The following is a 16359-nucleotide window of genomic DNA, read 5'->3' on the forward strand; positions in this document are numbered from 1 at the left end:
TACGCAGCAGCATGGCGTCACCGGTGAAGTCAACCACCGACTGCCCCACGTCACAGGGAGGGGTCCTCCTTTTATACCCTGTTGAAAAAAACCTATCACATGACCTCTCACTGGCGGGAAAATGACGTCACTCCACCATCACAAGACCATTACCTCATCTCCAGCAGCTCAACACCACGGTCACGTGACAAGTGCATGATACCCATGAGTACATAACAAACCTTTTTGGATCAGTAATAGGGATTCTTTCTAGTTGCTCACATTCCTGGTTTAACCGTTCTTCTTTGGCTTTTTGACATAAGCTTTTAACTTTTTTATCTAAGGACTTATATTCTATAGGATTTGATTTCTTCTGTCTCCTTTCTTCCATTAGATTATTGATTTCATGTGTCATCCATTTATTCTTTGCGCTTTTTTCTGTTTTGAGGAATCACTGATTTTGCTGATTCTACCAATTGTAAATTTTTGTCTTAAAGTTTTCTTCTTTAGTTAATTGCAAGTAGTCAAGAGATTTTTCAGGTTTTTGCTGCTTTAGTTTTTTTGTAAGTTTTACTTTTATATAACTTATTACTGGGTTCTGGTCACTATTACAGTCTGCACCTGGGTATGTTTTGCATTGAGTCACTGAGTTTCTAAGTCTTTGGTTTACAGTAATAAAGTCAGTTTGATTTCTGATGTTATCACCTGGCCTTTTCCAGGTCCACAAGCATCTTGGATGGTTTTTAAAGTAGGTATTCATAATGACCTGATTATTCATCTTTCACCATTCTACCCATTTCTCACCTCTTTCATTTCTTTCCCCTAGTCCAAGTTTTCCTATGGTATTCCCATTAGCACCTTGTCCTACTTTAGCATTTATATCTCCCGTGACAATAACAATACCTTGAGATTTACATCCATTCCTTGTTTGTTCAAGCTCTTCATAGAATTTTTTCTATATCCTCATTTGTTCCATCTGTTGTTGGTGCATATACCTGCATAATTGCTAAATCAAATGGTTATCCTCTGAATCTAACGAGGAGCACTCTTTCTGATATTGCCCAATGTCCTAAAACACTTTTTGCCATGTTTTCATCCATAAGAATTCCTACTCCATTAGCATGGGATGTTCCACAAGAATAAATTAGTGTTTTATTTCTATTCTGATATGTTCCAGCACCTGTCCAATGAATTTCACTAATTCCCATGATGTTGATCTTTAGTCTTTCCATTTCATTTATCATATTGTCCAATCTTCCTGCTTGATATAGGGTTCATTAGCCTGACTAATCAAGAATCTACCAATGTCTGCTTTAAATATATCTGATCAAGTCAAGTCACTTTTTATTGTCATTTCAACCATAACTGCTGGTACAGTATACAGTATTGTCACGTACCCCATGACCATGTTAAAGAACCAGCAGACAGACAGACAGACATACTTTATTGATCCCAAGGGGAAAAGGGTAGAAATGGAGAACGCACTGGAGTCTGGTATTGCTATAAACTAATAGTGTTTATTAGTAACTAAGCAATACAGTAATATAAATGCAAATATATTGAACAGGTTAGCAATGATATATATGTGTGTGTGGAAATAGGAACAAAACTAGGCTCTTTCAAACCTGGAGTAAATGGGTACAATCTTACGATGATGAAGAGAGTTCAGTTCAGTTCGAGGTAGTTAGTTGAGTAACATTGGAGAGAGAGAGAGGTGAGAGGTGAAGCCATTGATCATCCCGTTGTCTTCCGAAGTCCTGTTGTGGTCACCGACTATGACCATGATATGTACGACCGTTCTTCAGTGGTGGAATTATCACCCAGGCAAGGATGAACACACGAATAATTCCCCACCGGTCACACCTTTCACACTGTGAGCCACTGATCAATTCCCCGAATCGATCCTCAAACCCCCCACCTTTTTGTGGGTGTAACAAAGCTCATTCAGTGTCCGCACTGTGTGTCTCATGGTGTGTCTGTCTGAGTAACTGCGGACCTGGTTTTTATCTCCACATGTTGGACACCAGCTGTCCATCAACCTGCTCCACCCTCCTCTCTCTGCAAGAGTTTTACAAGCAGGCAAGTGTCCTTGTGGAAATGTAAACAAACTGCCGAGAAACCATAACATCAATCTTCCGAGCATTCTTCGCCTCTCCCTCTCTTAATAACAGCTCAGTGTCCAAAAGCCAGTCTCATTCTCCCAACATTTTAAAGTGACAATCCACAGAAAATATGAACCCTAGGGGTACATAACACCCCCTTCCTTTTAAGGGAATTTTTATGAAGGAAAATTTTTTAGTTTAACTGTATATTACAGAATATAAAACAATACATATGTGATTATCATATAGCACATTACAGAAGCGTATATAAATACTAATCTCTGTTTCACTTTTAAACTTTACCATTCAAACAGTTAATCTACCATGATATTGTCTTTATCTTTCACATACTTTGTTACAAAAAAAAGTCAAATTCCTGCAAAACCAGATCCTGTTGTATTGAAAATAGAGTTTGTTCACCCATTTTCCTTTGTCCACTTCACCACAGAACAATTAACCATCACGTGATCAGCTTGCCTACCAGCTCGGATAAGGTCTTCATAGACTTCCTGCACAGGTGCTAGCTTATCACCAATGTTTTCCAAATTAAGCCCATTGCCTGAACTTCCAAACAAGGCATTAATTTCAAGCAATTCATTAATTTTATCTTCAAGATCTTTAATTCCAGATGTTTCCATAATAGCACCTGCAGGTGATCCCTCCAAATCACAAACTTGAACAACATCACCAAGTTGTTTATCTTTAAATTCCAAAATACAGTTTAACAAATCAGAATGTACTGTCTCAGCATCTGAGAGAGCTGTTTCTCTCAGCAAAGTCAAAGGTCTTGAAACCAATCCAGACTTCACAAGTATTTTATTCAAAAGTCCTAGAACAATACTTTTCCCAATATCCTCAATAAAATTCACCTCACCAGTTTTCATCTCATCACCAACTAACACAAGTGATTGAGAATCCTCCATTTCCACTGGTGCCAGGGTTAACCCCTTACTCACTGAACCAAGTCTGTCTGACACAAAAGGACTGCATTCTTTTTCCACCAAGTTAGACACCTCAGACCTTAACTGAGTTTCACCACAAGGTTTCCTACCCTGTGAATCCACAGGTACTTCAACAACCTGAACACAGGCAAACAGGACAGCTGCCTCTTCTAGGCTTTCAATACCAGACCCAGTTTCAAATTCCAGGTTCCCCTGATCCTCCCCTGCTACTCTCTGGGAAACTCCCATCTGGAGTAAGCTCAACCTTGTGGGTTAAAACAACCTCGTCTGCCAACCCAGCAGACTCCCACAAAGTAGCGGCATCCTTTCCATCTCAGAATGCCCTTACATCATTGGGAACATGCTTCTTAAATTCTTCAATAACAACCAGCTCTTTCAAGCTATAAAAATCACCAGGGTCCAACACTGGACCTCCCAGCTGCCACATCTTCCTCTTGAACTGTCTCTGTCTTTCTGCTTCCTCAGCCTCGAGCTGTTTTACTCATAATTCAAACTCCCTTCACTTCTCCTGAGCCTCCAGCCTTAATATTTCCATCTGAAACTGGGTCTCAGATGGAATGTAAACCCGCTAGGTTTACTTTCAGGAAACAACTCCAACTCTTCCACTTTAAAAACCCCCTCAGATACATAAAACTCGGCTATGACCCTCTGCATCTGTGACCTCCTTGTTGTCGATATCACCTTCACAAGGTTCAACTTTTTTGCAATACTCAACAGCTCAAACCTTCTGAAGTCCTCTAATACCTCAGAGGTTGGTGCCTCCAAACATTTATCAACATCCATTTCTGCTGGTTTTTTTCCCACACAACCAAATCAAAAGGGATTTTCCCCAATCAATTCAAACAAGCCCCCACACAATTTGTTCAAATCCCAGGCAAATCCCCAATTAAGAACCTGCAGAAATGGAGAATGCACTGGAGTCTGGTATTGCTATAAACTAATAGTGTTTATTAGTAACTAAGCAATACAGTAATATAAATGCAAATATATTGAACAGGTTAGCAATGATGTGTGTGTGTGTGTGTGTGTGTGTGTGTGTGTGTGTGTGTGTGTGTGTGTGTGTGTGTGTGTGTGTGTGTGTGTGTGTGTGTGTGTGTGTGTGTGTGTGGAAATAGGAACAAAACTAGGCTCTTTCAAACCTAGGGGTAAATGGGTACAATCTTACGATGATGAAGAGAGTTCAGTTCAGTTTGAGGTAGTTAGTTGAGTAATGTTGGAGAGAGAGAGAGAGGTGATAGGTGACGCCAACGATCTTCCCGTTGTCTTCCGAAGTCCTGTTGTGGTCACCGACTATGACCATGATACGTACGACCGTTCTTCAGTGGTGGAATTATCACCCAGGCAAGGATGAACACACGAATAATTCCCCACTGGTCGCACCTTTTCACACTGTGAGCCACTGATCAATTCCCCGAATCGATCCTCAAACCCCCCACCTTCTTGTGGGTGCAACAAAGCTCGTTCAGTGTCCGCACTGTGTGTCTCATGGTGTGTCTGTCTGTGTAACAGCGGACCTGGTTTTTATCTCCACATGTTGGACACCAGCTGTCCATCAACCTGCTCCGCCCTCCTCTCTCTGCAAGAGTTTTACAAGCAGGCAAGTGTCCTTGAGGAAATGTAAACAAACTGCCGAGAAACCATAACATCAATCTTCCGAGCGTTCTTCGCCTCTCCCTCTCTTAATAACAGCTCAAACAGTGTCCAAAAGGCAGTCTCATTCTCCCAACATTTTAAAGTGACAGTCCACAGAAAATATGAACCCTAGGGGTACATAACAGTATAAATGAGACAACATTTTTCAGGACCATGGTGCTACATGAAACAGTACAAAACCTACACTGAACTACATAAAAACAACACAGACAAAAAAAAAAACTACACTAGACCACAGACCTACACAGGACTGCGTAAAGTGCACAAAACAGTGCAGGCATTACAATAAATAATAAACAAGACAATAGGCACAGTAGATGGCAGTAAGTTGGTGTCAGTCCAGGCTCTGGGTATTGAGGAGTCTGATGGCTTGGGGGAAGAAACTGTTACATAGTCTGGTCGTAAGAGCCCAAATGCTTCGGTGCCTTCTCCTAGATGGCAGGAGGGAGAAGAGTTTGTATGAGGGGTGTGTGGGGTCCTCCATAATGCTGTTTGCTTTGCGGATGCAGTGTGTGGTGTAAATGTCTGTAATGGCGGGAAGAGAGATCCCAATTATCTTCTCAGCTGACCTCACTATATGCTGCAGGGTCTTGTGATCCAAGATGATGCAATTTACGAACCAGGCAGTGATGCAGCTGCTCAGGATGCTCTCAATACAACCCCTGTAGAAGGTGATGAAGATGGGGGGTGGGAGATGGAGTTTCCTCAGCCTTTGCAGGAAGTAGAGACGCTGCTGGGCTTTCTTTGCTATGGAGCTGGTGTTGAGGGACCAGGTGAGATTCTCCGCTAGGTGAACACCAAGAAATTTGGTGCTCTTAACCATCTCTACTGAGGAGCCGTCGATGTTCAGTGGAGAGTGGTCACTTTGTGCTCTTCTGAAGTCAACGACCATCTCTTTTGTTCACATTCAGAGACAGGTTGTTGGCTCTGCACCAGTCTGTTAGCCTCTGCACCTCCTCTCTGTAAGCTGACTTGTCATTCTTACTGATGAGACCCACCACGATCATGTCATCGGCGAACTTGATGATGTGGTTTGAGCTGTGTGTTGCAACATAGTCGTGGGTCAGCAGAGTGAACAGCAGTGGACTGAGTACACAGCCCTGGGGAGGCCCCGTGCTCAGTGTGATGGTGTTGGAGATGCTGCTCCTGATCCGGACTGACTGAGGTCTCCCAGTCAGGAAGTCTAGGATCCAGTTGCAGAGGGAGGTGTTCAGGCCCAGTAGGCTCAGCTTTCAATTAGTTTCTGAGGGATGATTGTGTTGAATGCTGAACTGAAGTCTATGAACAGCATCCGAACGTACATGTCTTTTTTGTCCAGGTGGGTTAGGGCCAGGTGTAGGGTGATGGCAATGGTGTCGTCTGTTGAACAGTTGGGACGGTACGCAAACTGCAGGGGGTCATGTGAGGGGGACAGCAGGGTCTTGACAAGCCTCTCGAAACACTTCATGATGATGGATGTGAGTGCAACGGGACGTTAGTCATTGAGGCAGGACACTGAAGACTTTGCTCCACAGCCTTCTGTGGTAATGAATTCCATAGATTCAGCATCATCTCACTAAATGGACATCCTTTTATTTCTGAGACTACACCCTCTGGTCCTAGACTCCCCCACAATACAAAACATCCTCCTCACATCCACTTTGTCCAGACCTGTGAATATTCGATAGGTTTCAATGAGAACATCTCTCATTCTTCTGAACTCCGGTGAGTATAGGCCCAGAGCCATCAGACACTCCTCATACATTAATCCTTTCATTCCTGGACATTCTTGTAAACCTCCTCTGGATCTTCAACAACATCAGCACATCTTTTCTTTGATAAGGGGTCCAAAAGTAGTATAGTGAAGGCTTCTTTAGATATGTGAAAAGCAAAAAAATAGTTAAGACCAAAATTGGGTCATTGAAAACAGAAATGGGTGAATTTATTATGGGGAACAAGGAAATGGCAGATGAGTTGAACAGGTACTTTGGATCTGTCTCCAGTAGGGAAGACACAAACAATCTCCCAGATGTAATAGTGGCCAAAGGAACTAGGGTAATGGATGAACTGAAGGAAATTTATATTAGGCAAGAAACGGTGTTGGACAGACTGTTGAGTCTGAAGGCTGATAAGTCCCCAGGACCTGATGGTCTGCATCCCAGGGTACTTAAGGAGGTGGCTCTAGAAATCGTGGACGCATTGGTAAACATTTTCCAATGTTCTATAGATTCAGGATCAGTTCCTGCGGATTGGAGGGTGGCTAATGTTGTCCCACTTTTCAAGAAAGGAGGGAGAAAGAAAACAGGGAATTATAGACCGGTTAGCCTGAGGTCAGTAGTGGGAAAGATGCTGGAGTCTATTATAAAAGAGGAAATTACGACACATTTGGATAGCAGTAGAAGGATCAGTCTGAGTCAGCATGGATTTACGAAGGGAAAACCATGCTTGACTAATCTTCTGGAGTTTTTTTGAGGATTTAACTATGAAAATGGACAAAGGAGAGCCAGTAGATGTAGTGTACCTGGACTTTCAGAAAGCTTTTCATAAAGTCCCACATAGGAGATCAGTGGGCAAAATTAGGGCAAATGGTATTCGGGGCAGAGTACTGACATGGATTGAAAATTGGCTGGCTGACAGGAAACAAAGAGTAGTAATTAACTGGTCCCTTTCAGAATGGCAGGCTGTGACCAGTGGGGTACTGCAAGGTTCGGTGCTGGGACCGCAGCTGTTTACAATATACATTAATGATTTAGATGAAGGGATTAAAAGTAACATTAGCAAATTTGCCGATGACACAAAGCTGGGTGGCAGTATGAAATGTCAGGAGGATGTTATGAGAATGCAGAGGGACATGGACAGGCTAGGTGAGTGGGCAAACGTATGGCAGATGCAGTTTAATGTGGATAAATGTGAGGTTATCCACTTTGGTGGCAAGAACAGGAAGGCAGATTACTATCTAAATGGAGTCAAGTTAGGAAAAGGGGAAGTACAACGAGATCTAGGTGTTCTTGTACATCAGTCAATGAAAGCAAGCATGCAGGTACAGCAGGCAGTGAAGAAAGCTAATGGCATGCTGGCTTTTATAACAAGGGGAATTGAGTATAGGAGTAAAGAGGTCCTTCTGCATCTGTACAGGGCCCTGGTGAGACCCCACCTGGAGTATTGTGTGCAGTTTTGGTCTCCAAATTTGAGGAAGGACATTCTTGCTATTGAGGGAGTGCAGCGTAGGTTCACAAGGTTAATTCCTGGAATGGCGGGACTGTCATATGTTGAAAGATTGGAGCGACTGGGCTTGTATACACTGGAATTTAGAAGGATGAGAGGGAATCTGATTGAAACATATAAGATTATTAAGGGATTGGACACGCTGGAGGCAGGAAGCATGTTCCTGCTGATGGGTGAGTCCAGAACTACAGGCCACAGTTTAAGAATAAGGGGTAGGCCACTTAGAACAGAGATGTGGAAAAACTTTTTCACCCAGAGAGTGGTGGATATGTGGAATGCTCTGCCCCGGAAGGCAGTGGAGGCCAAGTCTCTGGATGCTTTCAAGAGAGAGTTAGATAGAGCTCTTATAGATAGTGGAGTCAAGGGATATGGGGAGAGGGCAGGAACGGGGTACTGATTATGTATGATCAGCCATGATCACAGTGAATGGCGGTGCTGGCTAGAAGGGCCGAATGGCCTACTCCCGCACCTACTGTCTATTGTCTAAAAGGATGAGCTACAGGAGCCTGAAGATAAATTTTAGGTACAGCTTCTTTTCTTTTGCTATCAGATTTGTGAATGGACATTGAACCAATGGACAGAACCTCACTATTTGTGTTTCCACTCTTCTTGCACTAATTACTGCATTTAATCTATTACACACACACTTATTGTAATTGATAGATTTTTATTATTATGTATTGCAATGTACAACTGCTGCAACACAAATTTCATGGCTCATGCCAGTGATATTAATCCTGATTCTGATTCTAAACTGCTCACAATAGCCCAAGTGTGGTCTGACCAACATCTTGTAAAACCTTTTAATCCAACATTTAAATCACCTACCCCACCAAATTCCAACCCTCACCCACACAAGGGGAAAATTTAACCCATTGGATGTGATGGGGAATCCAGAAGTCAGGATTGAATTCACTTTGCTGGAGTTGTCAGACTCTGAGCCTTCCTTGGGACTGTTTGTCTCAGCCTGAAAAATTCAGCAAGTTAAGAGTGGTGATTAGTTCTGGTCGATTCCCCAGAGATGCCATTGAGATCCTTGGGCTCATACATGTTGTAGAGTCTTAGCGCACTACGGGCACTTTGGCCCATCTAGTGCATGCCCATTAGTTCTTCTGCAGAGTCTTCATCTACTTGCGCCTCATCCACATCCCTCCAAACCCTCCCATTCTTAACTTCCAAACTCAACTTCAATTTTATATTCAACTTGCATCCAGCACTTCCGCCAGCAGCTCGTTTCACACTCCCGCCACCCTCTGAGTGAAAAAGTTCCCCCTCAGGTTCCTTAACCAGTTCACCTAAAATCTAAACCTATCAGCCCTAATTCTGGTTTCACTCTTCAACCTGCATGAATTCACCCTATCTATACCCCTCATACCTGCGTGGAAATTCTCCTGATATCTCATTTCCTGTGTTTCTACAAGTGAATATAAAACTATCTTCACACCTCTGCACATTACTTGGAAATGACACTTCCCTGTTAAAGATCTAATGAAACCCCCAATTGCTGCAATTAGTATTTTGAAACTTTTTTAAATCAATATTACAATAAGTTGTGCAGTGACTGCCACAATGGCTTAATGAGTTTATTTCTATATAGGTGAGTGTACAGACCTGCAGTACAGAGGTTTCCTCCGCTGTCTGTTGAGTTAAACTGCTGGTGTAACTGGCTTTTGAATACCATCCCATTCCAAATAAACAATATCAGTGCATAGATATGATGGAGGGTTAAACCCACAATAACCACCCCTACCTCTGCTCTAAACACAAACCCTTCCTATCCATTCACCAACATAACCTTTACACAGAACCAACGAATGCCATTGATTTTCCAACATTTCAAATCATTGTCAGGGACCTTCAAGTTCAAAGTAAATTTATTATCAAAGTACATGCTGCATCTTTGTACTGTAATTTGTACAAAGGAGTTGCGGCCAATCAGTGGATGTGATCATGAGAAGACTTCTCACAGGTCTGCAATCATAAATTAAAAAAAGCAGCATTTTGCGGCAGTTTTCAGATTTGGAACTGCAACTAATCAGTAAATGAGATTCATTAGCAAGAGCAAATAACAATAAAGCAGGGGAAGCAGAGAGGTCATTTGGTGAATGGGCCAGTGTTAGCAAGAGCAGGCTTTGACCTTGGCACATCAGGCTTAGTCAGGTAGGTATCTGGTAAGTTTCTTCTTTATACTTCATTCCTCACCTGTAAGGACGCAGTGCAGTGAGAATGACTCCAGAGACAGTTCTTTGTGTACAAACATAACAGCCTCCCAGATAAATCACATCTGCATCAGATGCACCAAGCTGCAGTTCCTCTGAGAGTTTGTTAAAGGGCTGGAACTGGAACTCGATGACCTTTCACTCATATGGCTGACTGAGGAAGTGATAGATAGGAGCTACAGGAGATAGTCACCCACAGCTTCCAGGAGGCAGGTAACTGGATGACTGTCAGGAGAAGGAAGGGGAGTGGGCACCCAGTGCAGAGAAGGAGAAGGCAGGAAATTGGGGCTGAGAGGGAAATGGAGTAGACATGATAAAATGGTACAGCAGACTCGATGGGCCGAATGGCCTAATTCTGTTCCTATATCTTATGGTTCAGGACTAGAGTACACAGTCCAGAATAGAGAGACGTTCTTTTAGAATGGAAATGGGAAAGAATTTCTTTAGCCAGAGAATTCACTGTCACAGATGGCTGTGGAGGCCAAGTCGATGGGTATATTTAAGGCCGAGGTTGATACATTCTTGATCAGTCAGGGCATGAAGGGATACGGGGAGAAGGCTGGAGACTGGGGCCGGGAGGGAAATGGGTCAGCCATGATGAAATGGTGGAGCAGACTCGATGGGGCAAATGGCCTAATTCTTCTCGTACATCTTACAGTCTTACGATCTATATATATATCACCATTTCCAACCCTGAAATTCATTTTCTTGCAGGCATACTCAATACATCCATAATAGTATCAATGAAAGTCTGCACGAACTTCAGTGTTAAACCGGTGTGAAAAAGACAACAAACTTTGCAAATACGTAAGGAAAGAAATAATAATAATAATAAATAAGAATGCAAAACATATCAAGAACATGAGATGAAGAGTCCTTGAAAGTGAGTCCATAGGGAACATTTCAATGATGGGGCAAGTGAAGTTGAGTGAAGTTTTCTGCTTTGATTCAAGAGCTTGATGGTTGAGGGTAATAACTGCATCTAAACCTGCTGATGTGGGTCCTGAGGCTCCTGTACCTTCTTCCTGATGGCAGCAGTGAGAAGAGAGCATGTCCTCGGTGGTGGGGGTCCCTGGTGATGGATGTTGCTTTCCTGCAACAGCGCTCAATGTAGATTTGATCAATAGTTGGGAGAGCTTTACCTGTAATGGACTGGGCCTAATCCACTTCTTCTTGTAGGATTTTCCATTCAAGGGCATCAGTGTGTCTAAGTCCTGCTGCAATCGCATCGCTTCCTCAGCACCACCTACCCCTCCACCTATCTTCGTATCATCCACAAACGTTGCCACAAAGCCATCAATTCCATTATCTAAATCATTGACAAACAATGTGAAAAGCAGCGGTGCCTATAGTGAGACAACTAGTCACCTGTAACACCATATGATTCCAAAACTTTCCCAACCACTGACATTAGGCTAACTGATCTGTAATTTACTTTTGTTGCCTTCCTCCCTTCTTACAATATAGAGTGACATTAGCAATTTTCCAGTCCTCTGGGACCAAGACAGAATAAAGTGATTCTTAAAAGATCATGACTAATGCATCTGTTATTTCTTCAGCACCCTCCCTCAAGACTCTGGGATGTTGTCCATCTGGCCCAGGTGACCTATCCACTTTGAGATCTTTCAGTTTCCCTAGCACTTTTTCCTTTTTAATAGCACTGGCACTCACTTCTGCTCCATGACACTCACAGACCACTGGCACACTGCTAGTGTCTTCCACAGTGAACACAGATGCAAAGTACCCATTAAGTTCAGCTGCCATTTCTTTGTCCCCATTACTACCTCACCAGCATCATTTTCCAGTGGTCCAGTATCAACTCTAAAAAATATCCTTTCTATGGCAGCTTCTATAGTAGTGTTGTGGAGATTACGGTATATTGACTAGATGCATCATAGCCTGGTATGGAAAAACCAATGCCTTTGAAAGGAAAATCGTACAAAATACAGTGAATGTAGCACAGTCCATCATGGGTAAAGCCCTCCCTAATGTTGAGCACATCTACCTGGACTGTTATCACAGGAAAGCAGCATCCATCATTAGGGACGCCAACCACCCAGGTCATGCTCTTTTTTCGCTGCTATCATCAGGAAGGTGGTACATGAGCCTCGCGACTTACACCACCGGCTTCAGAAACAGTTATTACCCTACCTCCCCAACCAGTAGGGTCTTGAACCAAAAGGAATAACTTCTTCATTGAAATGTTCCCAGATAAGTGTGAGGTGGTTCATTTTGGTAGGTCAAATATGATGGCAGGATATAGTATTAATGATAAGACTCGTGGCAGTGTGGAGGATCAGAGGGATCTTGGGGCTGAGTCCATAGGTCACTCAAAGCTGTTGTGCAGGTTGACTCTGTGGTTAAGAAGGCGTACGGTGTATTGACCTTCATCAATCATGGAATTGTATTTAGGAGCCGAGAGGTAATGTTGCAGCTATATAGGACCCTGGTCAGACCCCACTTGGGAGTACTGTGCTCAGTTTTGGTCGCCTCACTACAGGAAGGATGTGGAAGCCATAGAAAGTGTGCAGAGGAGATTTACAAGGATGTTGCCTGGATTGGGGAGCATGTCTTATGAAAATAGGTTGAGTGAACTCGGCATGTTCTCCTTGGAGCGACGGAAGATGAGAGGTGACCTGATAGAGGTGTATAAGCTGTTGACAGGTGTTGATCATGTGAATAGTCAGGAGGCTTTTTCCCAGGGCTGAAATGATTGCCACAAGAGGGCACAGGTTTAAGTTGCTGGGGAGCAGGTGCAGAGGTGATGTCAGTGATAAGTTTTTTACTCAGAGAGTGGTGAGTGCGTGGAATGGGCTGCCGGCAAAGGTGGTGGAGGCGGATACGATAGGGTCTTTTAAGAGACTTTCAGATAGGTACATAAAGCTTAGAAAAATAGAGGGCCATAGGTAAGCCTAGTAATTTCTAAGGTAGGGACATGTTCGGCGCAACCTTGTGGGCCGAAGGGCCTGTATTGTGCTGTAGGTTTTCTATGTTTCTATGGACTCACCTTCAAGGACATTTATCTCATGTTCTTGATATTTATTGCTTATTTATTATTATTTCTCTTTTTGTATTTGTGCAGTTTATCGACTTTTGTACATTGGTTGGTTGTACACCCAAGTTGTGTGGTCTTTTAATAATTGTAGTATGGTTATTTTCTATTGTGGATTTATTGAGTGTGCCCACAAGAAAATGAACTTCAGGGTTGTAAATGGTGACATACGAGTATATGTACTTTGATAATAAATTAACTTTGAACTTTGGTTTTCATTTCTGATTCTGATGTGTAAAATTCTGATGCAGGAAATATTGAGGTCCTAGAAGAGACAGGGTAATCAGAGAAAACATAGAAAACATACAGCACAATACAGGCCCTTCGGCCCACAATGCTGTGCCAAACATGCCCCTACCTTAGAAATTACTAGGCTTACCCATAGCCCTCTAAGCTCCATGTACCTATCCAGGAGTGTCTTAAAAGACCCTATGGTATCCGCTTTCACCACTGTCGCTGGCAGCCCATTCTAAGCACTCACCTCTCTTTGCATAAAAAACTTACCCCTAACATCCCCTCTGTACCTACTTCCAAGTACTTCTGTGCCCTCTTGTGTTAGCCATTTCAGCCCTGGGAAAACCCTCTGACCATCCACATGATCAATGCCTCTCATCATCTTATACACCTCCACCAGGTCACCACTCATCCTCTGTTGCTCCAACTAGAAAAGGCTAAGTTCACTCCACCTGTTCTCATAAGGCATGCTCCACAATCCAGGCAACATCCTTGTAAATCTCCTCTGCACCCTTTTTATGGTTTCCACAAGCTTCCTGAGTGAGGTGACCAGAACTGAGCACAGTACTCCAAGTGGGGTCTGACCAGAGTCCTATATAGCTGCAACATTACCTCTCAGCTCTTAAACTCAATCCCACGGTTGATGAAGGCAAATTCACCATATGCTTTCTTAACCAGAGTCAACCTGCATAGCAGCTTTGAGCTATGGACTTGGACCCCAAGATCCCTCTGATCCTCCTCACTGTTAAGAGTTTTACCATTAATACTATATTCTGCCATCATATTTGACCTACCAAAATGAACCACCTCACACTTATCTGGGTTGAACTCCATCTTTTTCAGCCCATTTTTGCATCCTATCGATGTTCCGCTGTAACAACTGACAGCCCTCCACACTATTCACAACATCCCCAACCTTTGTGTCATCAGCAAATTTACTAACCCATTCCTCCACTTCCTCATCCAGGTCATCTATAAATATCACAAAGAGAAAGGGTCCCATAACAGATCCCTGAGGCACACAACTGGTCTCCGACCTCCATGCAGAAAACGACCCATCTACAACCACTTCTTGCTTTCTGTGGGCAAGCCAATTCTGGATCCACAAAGCAAGGTCTCCTTGGATCCCATGCCTACTTAATTTCTGAAGGACTCTTGCACAGGGAACCTTTATCAAATGTTTTACTGAAATCCATACACACTATATCCACTGCTCTTCCTTCATCGATGTTTTGTTACTTCCTCAAGGAATTCAATCAGGCTTGTAAGGCACAACCTGCCCTTTACAAAGCCATGCTGACTACTCCTAATCATATTATACCTCTCCAAATGTTCATAAATCCTGCCTCTCAGGATCTCCTCCATCAACTTACCAACCACTGAGGTAAGACTCACTGGTCTATAATTTCCTGGGCTATCTCTACTCCCTTTCTTGAATAAGGGAACAACATCCGCAACCCTCCAATCTTCTAGAATCTCCCCCGTCCCCATTGATGATGCAAAGATCATCACCAGAGGCTCAGCAATCTCCTTCCTCACTTCCCACAGTAGCCTGGGATACATCTCATCCAGTCCCGGTGACTTATCCAACGTGATGTTTTCCAAAACCTCCAGCACATCTTCTTTCTTAATATTTATATGATCAAGCTTTTCAGTCCACTGTAAGTCATCCCTACAATCGCCAAGATCCTTTTTTGTAGTTAATACTGAAGTATTCATTAAGTACCTCTATCTCTTCCAGTTCCACACACATTTTTCCACTGTCACACCTGATTGGTCCTATTCTTTCACGTCTTATCCTCTTACTCTTCACATACTTGTAGAATGCCTTGGGGTTTTCCTCAATCCTGCCCGCCAAGGCCTTCGCATAGCCCCTTCTGGCTCTCCTATTTTTATCCTTAAGCTCCTTCCTGCTAGCCTTATAATCTTCTAGATCTCTAGCATGACCTAGATTTTTGAACCTTTTGTAGCTTTTCTTCTTGACTAGATTTACAAAAGTCTGTACCCTATGGTTCCTGTACCCTACCATCCTTTCCATTTCATTGGAACATACCTATGCACAACGCCATGTAAATATCCCCTGAATATTTGCCACATTTGTCATACATTTCCCTGAGAATGTCTATTCCCAATTTATATTTCCAAATTCCTGCCTGATAGCTTTATATTTCCCCTTACTCCAATTAAACACTTTCCTACCATCTGTTCATATCCCTCTCCAATGATTTGGTAATCCTGGAACAGAGATCAGACAAAAAGTAGGAGGTTAGGATGGAGATGAAGGAACGTGATTTGGGAACCTTTTCCACGCAAAGGGTGATGAACATGTGGAATGAGCTGCCAGTGAAGGGGATAGAGCTGGGTACAATAAGAACATTTAAAAGGCAGAAAGATCAATGCATAGGTAGGAAAGGATTCAGGTGATATGGTCCTAATGTGAGCAAATGGGACCAGAGTAGGTGGTCAGCATTGATCAGCTAGGTTGAAGGGCCTGGTTCTGTGCTCTATAACTCTATTGTTGGGGCTGTGGAAATGGTGCCTGAAAGGACACTGGAGGTAGAAAACTTCACTACGTGGAGTATCTGGAACCTACATCCCTCAATGGAGCTGCAATGCCTTTCTCTGAATGAAAAGTGTGTTTAAAGAACAAAGACATACAGCCTGTTTTGAAGGTCACACAGCACACAAACAAGCCCTTCAGTTCACCCAGTCTGTGCTGAACTGCCCTTCTGCCCATCAATCACAGCCCTCCATGTACTTATCCAAACCTTGCTTAAATGTTGCAACTGAATCTGTAAACACTACTTCTGCTGGCAGCTCATTTCTCACTCATACCACCCTGAGCTGAAGTTCAAGTTTAATTATTATTCAACCAAATATGAATATGGCCAAACAAAATAGCCTTCCTCCAAGGTGCAAAACAGATTACCAACAGCACACAGCACAAATGGATA

Source organism: Hemitrygon akajei, chromosome 10, assembly GCF_048418815.1.
Source record: "Hemitrygon akajei chromosome 10, sHemAka1.3, whole genome shotgun sequence".
Lineage (NCBI taxonomy): Eukaryota > Metazoa > Chordata > Chondrichthyes > Myliobatiformes > Dasyatidae > Hemitrygon > Hemitrygon akajei.